The 10829-nt window shown below is 46.7% G+C and overlaps 1 pseudogene; it reads left to right on the forward strand.

Annotated features, from left to right (window-relative positions):
• The first annotated feature begins 8535 nt into the window (after positions 1-8535).
• LOC144510969 (U2 spliceosomal RNA) lies at positions 8536-8737 on the forward strand (annotated as a pseudogene).
• Positions 8738-10829: the final 2092 nt, after the last annotated feature.

A 10829-nucleotide genomic window follows, 5' to 3' on the forward strand; every position in this document is an offset into this window, starting at 1 on the left:
TTCCTGCATCTAGCCTGTCCAGTCCCATCAGGATTTTATATGTTTCTATGAGATTCCCTCTCATTCTTCTAAATTCCAGTGAGTAAAAGCCCAGTCGATCCAGTCTCTCTTCATATGTCAGTCCTGCCATTCCAGGAATCAGTCTGGTGAACCTTCGCTGGACTCCCTCAATAGCAAGAATGTCCTTCCTCAGACTAGGAGACCAAAACTGCACACAATACTCAAGGTGTGGCCTCACCAAGGCCCTGTATAACTGCAGCAAGATATCCTTACTCCTGTACTCAAATCCTCTTGCTATGAAGACCAGCATGCCATTAGCCTTCCTCATCGTCTGCTGTACCTGCCTGTCAACCTTCAGTGACTGTTCCACCATGACACCCAGGTCACCAAAGTGGATAACCTCACATTTATCAACATTATATTGCATCTGCCAAGTATCTGCCACTCAGCCAGCTTGTCCAATTCACCCTGCAGCCTCTTAGCATCTTCCTCACAGCACACACTGCCACCCAGCTTAGATATTTCTGGAAAATTGCACCCACCTCTACTACTACCTCTGGAAGCTTGTTCCAGACACTCACCACCCTCTGTGTGAAAAGAATTGCCCCTCTGAACCCTTTTGTATCTCTCCCCTTTCACCTTAAACCTATGCCCTCTAGTTTTAGACTCCCCTACCTTTGGGAAAAGATACCTTGTTGATGCCTCTCATTATTTTATAGACCTCTATAAGATCACCCCTCAGCCTCCTACGCTCCAGAGAAAAAAGTCCCAGTCTATCCAGCTTCTCCTTAGAACTCAGTCCATCAAGTCCCGGTAGCATCCTAGTAAATCTTTTCTGCACTCTTTCTAGTTTAATAATATCCTTTCTATAATAGGGTGACCAGAATTGCACACATTATTCCAAGTGTGGCCTTACCAATGTCTTGTACAACTTAAACAAGACGTCCCAACTCCTGTATTCAATGTTCTGACCGATGAAACCAAGCATGCCGAATGCCTTCTTCACCACTCTGTCCACCTGTGACTCCACTTTCAAGGAGCTATGAACATGTACCCCTAGATCTCTTTGTTCTGTAACTCTCCCCAACACCCTACCATTAACTGAGTAAGTCCTGCCCTGGTTCAATCTACCAAAATGCATCACCTCGCATTTATCTAAATTAAACTCCAATGCTCGAATCTGAAAAAAAACAGAAAAATGCTGGAAAATCTCAGCTGGTCTGACAGCATCTGTGGAGATATAATAGAGCCAACGTTTTGAGTCTGGATAACCCTTTGTGACGAAGGGTCATCTAGACTCGAAATGTTGGCTCTAATCTCTCTCCATAGATGCTGTCAGACCGGTTGAGATTTTCCAGCATTTTTCTGTTTTTGGCCCTGATTTCCCTTGTTAGCCATGGTTGAGCCACCTTCCCCATTTTACTCTTCCGCCAGAGAGGGATGTGGAGTTGTTGAAGTTCAGCCAAGTGTTCTTTAAATGTACAATGTGGAGTGGGATTTTCCGGCCATGCGCATCCTGAAACCAGAAATTCCTGCCCGTGCTAAAAGGATCTATGAATGATCCCACTGAATTTTTTGCCTTGCCCAGAACGATTCCTGCAGCCGGTGGGATGGGAAATCTTTGGCCGTGGATCAGAATTCCAATAGGGTATTTGATAAACACTGCAGGCTTCAAATCATAAAAGTTAGCTTCGACACTTTGAGGAGTGTTGAATGCGGTTGGGATGGTGAAATTATTTTGTGCTGGGCACGGGGTCAGTAAGCTGAGATATTACTTCCTGAGGTCAGAGTGAATAAAAATGTGAAAAAGGAGCTCATGTTCTGGATTTCAGGATCCTGATTGGGGGGGGGGGGGGGGGGGGGGGTGGCAAACGCAGCGAGATAATCAAAACTCTACTGAGTTCAGTGTGAATGGAAGATTAGACCAATGGGAGGGGCCACAAAATCCCACCCCATGCTGAATCATAGAATCCCACAATGCAGAAGGAGGCCATTCGGCCCATCATGCCTGCACCGACAACAATCCCGCCCAAGCCCTATCCCCATAACCCCACACATTTACCCTGCTAGTCCCCCTGACACTATGGGTCAATTTAGCATGACCAATCCACCTAATCTGCACCTCCTTGGAGTGTGGGAGGAAACTGGAGCACCCGGAGGAAACCCACGCAGACACGGGGAGAACGTGCAAACTCCACACAGACAGTGACCCAAGCCGGGAATCGAACCCGGGTCCCTTGCGCTGTGCGGCAGCAGTGCTAACCACTGTGCCACCGTGCTGTCCTTAAATTTTCTATCGAGTTTAGTTATTCGTGTCGCAAGTATGCACTGGGGTGGAACTAGGTTACAGTCGATTTTTGGGTCCATAAACTCTGGAGCGAACGGAGTGCGAACCACAACTGGAAATCGGAAAGTGGATCTGGAACCTGTCCTTGGGTCCCACCTCAGTGAGCGGCCTGTCCTCCAGAGGCAGCCGGCCGATTCCAAACAGACCAATTCATCTACTTTGTAAAGTAATTAATTAATTAACTCTGGAAATTCCTGCTCCTTGTCATTCCGCATCAAATCATAGAATCATCGAATCCTACAGTGCAGCAGGAGGCTGTTCTGCCCGTTGATAAAGAAAATTGCCTCTCTGTTTGTTTTTTAAGTTAAGTTTATTTATTAGTGTCACATGTCGGCTTACATTAACACTGCAATGAAGTTACTGTGAAAATCCCCTAGTTGCCACACTCTGGCGCCTGTTTGGGTACACTGAGGGAGAATTTAGCACAGCCAATGCACCTAACCAGCACGTCTTTTGTATTGTGGGAGGAAACCGGAGCACCCGGAGGAAACCCATGCAGACACTGGGAGTGCGTGCAGACTCCGCACAGACAATGACCTAAGCCAGGAATTGAACCCAGGTCCCTGGTGTTGTGAGGCAGCAGTGCTAACCACTGTGCCACCCTAACAAGTCACTCTTTCCAGCTAGGAACTAACCTCAGTGCCGTCACTTATGCTAATTCTTAGCTGCCCTCTCAAAGCCACTCAGTTGGCACCGTGGGGCAAGTAGGGATGGGCAATAAATGCCAATCTTGTCAGTGATGCCCAAGCCCCGTGAATGAATAAAAGAAGAAAAAAACAGGAAATATGGCTAAAGTTAAATATTCTGCCGACTCTGTTTTGTATTGTTACTATGTGGAGATGCCGGTGTTGGACTGGGGTAAACACACTAAGAAGTCTCACAACACCAGGTTAAAGTCCAACAGGTTTATTTGGTAGCAAAAGCCACTAGCTTTCGGAACAGGCTGTTCCTTCGTCTTACCTGATTAAGGAGCAGCGCTCCGAAAGCGAGTGGCTTTTGCTACCAAATAAACCTGTTGGACTTTAACCTGGTGTTGTGAGACTTCTTATTGTATTGTTACTGTCAGACTGGGTATAGATCGCATTGGGAGTGTTTGAAGCATACAAGTTCAGGAAATGAATTTTAACTGAGACATTGCAACAATACTGGTTCTTGATTTGTCACAAATCTCGGGGGCAATTTTATAAGAAAAATTCTAAGGGCTGGATTTTATGTGAAATACCCAAGTGTCCAGCTAGCGTGAACACGGGAGAATTCCAGATCAGCTATTTGGGTGAGTCTTTACTCCGAATCTGATGGACAATGAAAGAATGGACCATCCCTTTTCCAGTCACTAGAGGGAGGGGGCAGGGCTTAAATCATCAACCAGCTTGCTGAAGCAGCAGAGGGAGCTATTGCGCATGTGCAGGCTTCACGGCTACATGTGCGCAATTCCAACAGCAGAGGCCTGACAGATCTGAACAGAAAGAGACCTGTCAGGCCTCTGCTGTTGCAGCCGGCCTTGACCAACCACCCTCCCACCAGCTATCGTGGGGGTCTGCGGCCAATCGTGAGTGCCATACAGCCCGGAAATGTCACCCCCGGCTTCCCCCACTCCACCCAGACCGACTGTGGCCTGTTCCCCCCCCCCCCATACTGATTACCAGCAGAGTGACAGTGGGGCCTCCCCCCTCCCACCCTGATCGGGCCACCCTGCCCTGCCCCACCTCTCAGGCCTTTCCCCTTCAGGTCCAGCACCCGTTAGGCCCAGACCCTGGCACTGCTTGGTGGGCAATGCCAAGGTGCCAGGCTGGCAGTGCCATGGTTCCCAGTGGGCAGTGCCAAGGTGCCAGGCTGGCACTGCCATGCTGGCATTGCCCACGGGGCGCCCCCACCCTTGCCCTTGATCTCCTTGGGGGGCTTTGATGGCCTCTGGTTCTACGGGTGAGGTCAGCACAACTGTTCCTCGATCGTGGGGACAAGGTGTTTTCCTTGCCGGAGAGAATCTCTCCCGGTGAGACCACAAAGACAAGTGGTCAGACGATTGCGCCCCGGGCTCACTAATTACATGCTAATGCTGATTTAAATATTTTAAAATAAATGATTCAGCCTCCCGGAAGGCTGAATGCACCGGATATTCCGGTGTGGGTAAGATCGTGAAAGGTGAGAAATCGGGAGCGATGCTGATTCCCTGGTTCTCGCGCGATCTTACGGGCTTGTTCCACCCATCGATGGGGGAGGGGGGCGAGTTGGTAATATTGTGGCCCTCATCATGTCTCTGGAGATGTTGGAAGAGTGCAACAGGAGGTGCAGTTTTATGTGATATCCAATTTGGCTGCCAAGGAAGACATTGCAACTCATTTGTTATACTATGTGGAGATAGGGCAAGGTGAACCAATTTTGGAACACGTGGAACTTAATTTCTATTGACAGGAGTGACAGATGCCCCTGAGCCTGGGATGATATTGATGGCAGAGCCCAGGTTTGCAATAATCAAAATGCTCACTAATAAGTCATCATTCCCTGCTGTTCCCGAAATGTATTCCTTCGAACCTAACAGGAACTCTTCAGTAGCTTATTATTGAGTCAGGCTCCATCTGTAAGTGGATAAAGGAAGGTCAAACAGGGGAATTTCAATCAACCTAATATAAATGGAGAATGCCCAAGTGATGAGAAGCTTGATTAACAAATATCACGCACAATTGCTTAATGACCCAGTGTATCAAGGAAACCACAAGAGGCCCTTCTCAGATCAACTTGACAATGTTAAGTGTCCCTGATAGGATTTCGGGAAGAGCACTTACAATGCTCCAGGGTGAGAGCTTACACAGCATAATTAATTTCGATATGATCTGGGATCCTGCACTGTCAAAACCCAAAACACACATATTCAATATTAGGAGAGTCAAGGTTATGAGGGGAGAGCAGAAACACTTTGGCTGCAAACTGTTTGTGAATCGCATCAGTTGAGGACAAGTGGATCACCTTGAAGATACTGAAGAGTTTGAGGAACGGGTATTGATCCAGGCAGCAGGCACAGGCTAAACAAACATGGCTCTCAGCGGATAAGCAAGGCACTCCAAAGTGAAGTAAGAATGAAAATGAGTCCCTGAGGCTTATCGAGAGTATTCTGGGATCTGCTGGGAAGTGTACAAGAAACCTTCAGCAATGTGTTCAAAAGAAGTTCAGGTGTGGAAACAGGAATTAGGAAATGAGCACAGTTACAAACAGAAAACACAGCGACAAGAAATGCTTCTAGTACAGTGTAACAGCAAGGAGCATCAGAGAGGGGAACACATGATCATGGGTTTGAAACCGTGGATGAAATTAGAATCGTGAAAATATTGAAGAATTACTCAGTTGAAGCATGCAACACTCAAAGTGATTTTTTCTTATTCATTTGTGGGACACGGGCGTCGCTGGCTGGCCAGCATTTGTCGCCAATCACTAGTTGCCCTTGACAAGGTGGTGGTGAGCTGCCTTCTTGAATCACTGCAGTCCACGTGCTGTGGGTTGACCCCGGTGGCACAGTGGTTAGCACTGCTGCCTCACAGCGCCAGGGACCCGGGTTCGATTCCCGGCTTGGGTCACTGTCAGTGTGGAGTCTGCGTGGGTTTCCTCCGGGTGCTCCGGTTTCCTCCCACAGTCTGAAAGACATGCTGGTGCATTGGCCATGCTAAATTCTCCCTCGGTGTACCTGAACAGGCACCAGAGTGTGGCAACTAGGGGATTTGTAGGTTTACATTAACACTGCAATGAGGTTACTGTGACGCCGGGAATCGAACCCGGGTCCCTGGCACTGTGAAGCAGCAGTGCTAACCACGGTGCCATCGTACTACCCTAGTCACATCGCCTGTCATTAGAAACAAAAATCATCCCTGTGATTAAAAGAGAAAATGCTGGAAAATCTCAGCAGGTCTGGCAACATCTGTAAGGAGAGAAAAGAGCTGAGGTTTCGAGTCCAGATGACCCTTTGTCAAAGCTTTGGGTCAAAACATCAGTTGAGACCTGCTGAGATTTTCCAGCATTTTCTCTTTTGGTTTCAGATTCCAGCATCCGCAGTCATTTGCTTTCATCCCTCAGATAGTCATTGTTTTGTAAATTTATGAAACAATAAGAATCTGATTCGACTGAACAACACTAGAGTACAGGCTCCAAGTGACAAGCTAAACCTGATATTAATATTTAAATAAAGGGTGCAGATACATTACTACTCAATGAATTTCTCAAATCTGTTGAAAGGAAATGTCAGAAGCGGTTTGTAATTTGTCAAGAGGGAATTGGGACGTGGGCGAAATGATCCAAATTATTTAAACAGATGTTCTGAACTCCTGGCAAAGATATTGTTATCCTACAGGAACTCCTCTTTAGCAGGTTATGGCCTGATACATCACTAGCCATTGTTTTGTGTATTCAATTACATCATTCATTATCCTGTCATCACACTCTGTACACTCAGATCAAAACTTTGTAAATCTCAGCTTTACCAAAATACATGGAAATATTTTGGCTCTGGTAATTTGCAATTGCACAACCCCTCAGAAGCATTTGTGACAAGGGGGAGTGTTTGTTAGAGGCAGACAAAGGCTTTGTAACAAGTGGAGATCATTCTAAATCTGCCACTGATTACATACTGGTGAGACAACCCAATTCAACATTATTTGCTGTCTCAATGGAAACTGATGACTTGACAAGCAGGGCCCACACCTATCCATTCTTAACAATCACTCATTCATTGTATTCATTCATTATTAATTAAGTGTTCAATTGTATTGGTGGTAGGCATTGATTGGGAGTTCATCAGATTCACAGAGCCAGCACTCTACAAGGGATAGGCATCTCCTGGAGAGTCCTGACCACCCGATAGATGCCCAGTCTTTAATCAATGCCTGCTGAAGGTAAGCATTCAGGTGCAGCAGGCGGTAAAGAAGGCAAATGGTATGTTGGCCTTCATTGCGAGAGGTTTCGAGTACAGGAGCAGGGATGTGTTGTTGCAATTATACAGGGCCTTGGTAAGGCCACACCTAGAGTATTGTGTGCAGTTTTGGTCTCCTTTTCTGAGGAAGGATGTTCTTGCTCTCGAGGGAGTGCAGCGAAGGTTTACCAGGCTGATTCTGGGGATGATGAGAAGAGATTGACTAGGTTAGGATTGTTTTCGCTGGAGTTCAGACGAATGAGGGAGGATCTCATAGAGACTTATAAAATTCTAACAGGACTAGACAGGGTAGATGCAGGAAGGATGTTCCCGATGGTGGGAGAGTCCAGAACCAGGGGTCACAGTTTGAGGATTCGGGGTCGACCATTTAGGATGGAGGTGAGGAGACATTTCTTCACCCAAAGAGTGATGAGCCTGTGGAATTCATTACCACAGGAAGTAGTTGATGCCAAAACATTGAATGTATTCAAGAGGTGGCTGGATATAGCACTTGGGGCGAATGGGGTCAAAGGTTATGGGGAGAAAGCAGGATTAGGCTATTGAGTTGGATGATCAGCCATGATCGTAATGAATGGCGGAGCAGGCTCGAAGGGCCAAATGGCCTCCTCCTGCTCCTATCTTCTTTGTTTCTATGTAAAATGGCACTCACATCTGCCCCACACCACCTGGCCTACTGAACTTTAACCTTTGCCCTTGTAAAGCTCACATGAATACTCATGTGGAGTTTAGAGAATCTATTGTATGTATCTCACATTTGACACCAAACCCTTTTAGGTTCCTTTTTTTTGAATATTTTTATCCAGAGTTGATTATATGGTGTTCTGCATAAACAGGGACTTCAGGAAAAGATTTCCTCTTTCTTGAAAGCTGAACATGAATGGTCTTAATAGGCTCTGACTGTAATAGTAATGTGAAGTGAGCTGCCTCGTGTGCTAGTCACTAACAGTCACTTCACCGAATCCCAGATTCTAACTTCCATTTAATTATGGAATATCAATCAGGATTGCATGATCAAAGTTGTCAGAAATTTCCATACAGTGGAACTGCCTCAACTCTGGGGAAAATAACTCACTGCTGGCTCACTGTACCATTTAATTCACTGGCCTAGAAATTCAACTGCATTTTGCCCATTTTACAGACATAAAATGGGTGTTGAAAGATCCAATATGGGCCCACCCCATGCTGAATGTGCGCTACCTATCACTTGTCTAGACCCATCACCGGCCTTTTGCTACCAATACGTTTCTTCTGGTTTATCAAGGTCTAAACTTCCATCGCTTCTTGGCCTTTTGGCTAAGATCAAGTGTAGTTTGCTGATGCTGCACTTGGTAGTGGTCATTGGGTCACATTATAAGCTTCATACGTTTCATATGAAGCAATTTTTAAAAGCGGTATCTCGGCCTTTTGGCTAAGATGCAAATGAGATCAAGCCTTGGAGGAGGAATTCTCCGCCTCCTCCAATCAGCTTGGCTTATGTAGATCAGGCCCAAGACAGGGTAGCGGATTGCATGCCCTGTCTTGTCAGCCTGGATCAGAAATGTCTCAACTTGTTGAGACTCTGAATTGGACTTGATTTGATTGAATTGGAAAAGTATTAAAAAAAAACAACTTTCTCCATCAGTGGCTTTCTTGCTGTTCAATCACAGTCCAAGTTCCGTCTGTCTTTGAAAACTCCAAATTCACTGCTTCTTTTGTGTGTTAAAAGATTACAGATCTGTGTCTCCAATCATTTACCAGAAAGAGAGATGATGCACCAATGGGTTACTGTAAACAGCTTGCAACAGAAGCAGGGGGAAAGCTCTCTGCTGGTTGGAGTCATACCCGGCACAAAGGAAGATGGTTGTGGTGGTTGAAGGTCATTCATCTCAGTTCCAGGACATCTCTGCAGGAGTCCCTCAGGGTCAGTGTCCTCGACCCAACCATCTTCAGCTGCTTCATCAATGACCTTCCCTAAGGTCAGAAGTGGGGATGTTCGCCGATGATTGCACAATGTTCAGCACCATTCGCAACTCCTCGGATACTGAAGCAGTCTTTGGTCAAATGCAGCAAGATCTGGACAATATCCAGGCTTGGGCCGACAAGTGGCAAGTAACATTCACACCACACAAATGTCAAGAAATGACCATCTCCCAAAAGAGAGGATTTAACCATCGCCCCTTGACATTCAGTGGCATTACTATTGCTGAATCCCGCGCCATCAACATCATGGGAGTTAGCACTGACCAGAAACTGAACTGGACTCACCATCTAAATACTGTGGCTACCAGAGCAGATCAGATGCTTGGTATTTTGCAGTGAGTAATTCATCTCCTGACTCTGCAAAGTACTGTCCACCGCTTACAAAGCACAAGTCAGGAGTGTGATGGAATACTCCCCACTTGCCTGGATGGGTGCAGCTCCAACAACACTCAAGAAGCTTGACACCATCCAGGACAAAGCAGCCCCGCTTGATTGGCACCCCATCCACAAACATTCACTTCCTCCACCATCGACGAACATCTGCAGCCACGTGTACCATCCACAAGATGCACTGCAGGAACTCACCAAGTTCTTTAGACAGCACCTTCCAAACCCATGTCTAGAAGGACAAGGGCAGCAGATACCTGGCAATACCACCACCTGGAGGTTCCCCTCCAAGCCACTCACCACCCTGGCTTACAAATATAACACCATTCGTTCACTGTTGCTAGGTCCAAACCCTGGAATTCCCTCCCTAACAGCACTGTGGGTGTACCTACACCACACTGACTGCAACCGTTCAGGAAGGCAGCTCGCCGCCACCTTCCGAAGGGCAATTAGGGATGGGCAATAAATGCCCTGAATCAGTGCGTTCATGTTCAAGCAAGACAACCTCAATTGCCTGATTAAAATCGTTACAACTGTCATCCCCAATCCCTGATGCCCCTGGTGACCACCTCGTTCACCTGGTGACCACCTCGTTCACCTGGTGACCACCTCGTTCACCTGGTGACCACCTCGTTCACCTGGTGACCACCTCGTTCACCTGGTGACCACCTCGTTCACCTGGTTGAGCCACTGGCCCTGACAATAAATTAAATAGAATAAACCAATAAGTTTGTGCCCAATTCCAGCTTATATTTTTACAACAGCCACTTCCAGAGTGAGAATAACTGCCCCCTTGCAAAATACCGTTAAAGTTAATAAAGTGAATCATCTGAACATCCACCTATCAGCTTTAGCCCAGCTGCAATTCACTCTCGTCTCTCTCTCTCTCCATTTTTAAATGTTTTACCATTGGATGGTTAGAGAACAGACTGTGGTGTCGGTGCTGACTGTCTAAAGGACCACGCCACCCCCTGTTCCCCCTCCCCCCACCTCTGCACATGTTTCCTTTTCAGATAATGATCCAATTCCCTTCTGAAAGCTTCACTTAACCCTGCCTCCACCACACTCTCAGACAGTGCATTGCTAATCCTAACCACTTGCTCTGTGAATCTGTCTCCACCGCACTCTCAGACAGTACATTCCAGATCCTAACCACTCCCATAAGAACATAAGAACATAAGAAATAGGAGCAGGAGTAGGCCATCTAGCCCCTCGAGCCTG

Source organism: Mustelus asterias, chromosome 23, assembly GCF_964213995.1.
Source record: "Mustelus asterias chromosome 23, sMusAst1.hap1.1, whole genome shotgun sequence".
NCBI lineage: Eukaryota > Metazoa > Chordata > Chondrichthyes > Carcharhiniformes > Triakidae > Mustelus > Mustelus asterias.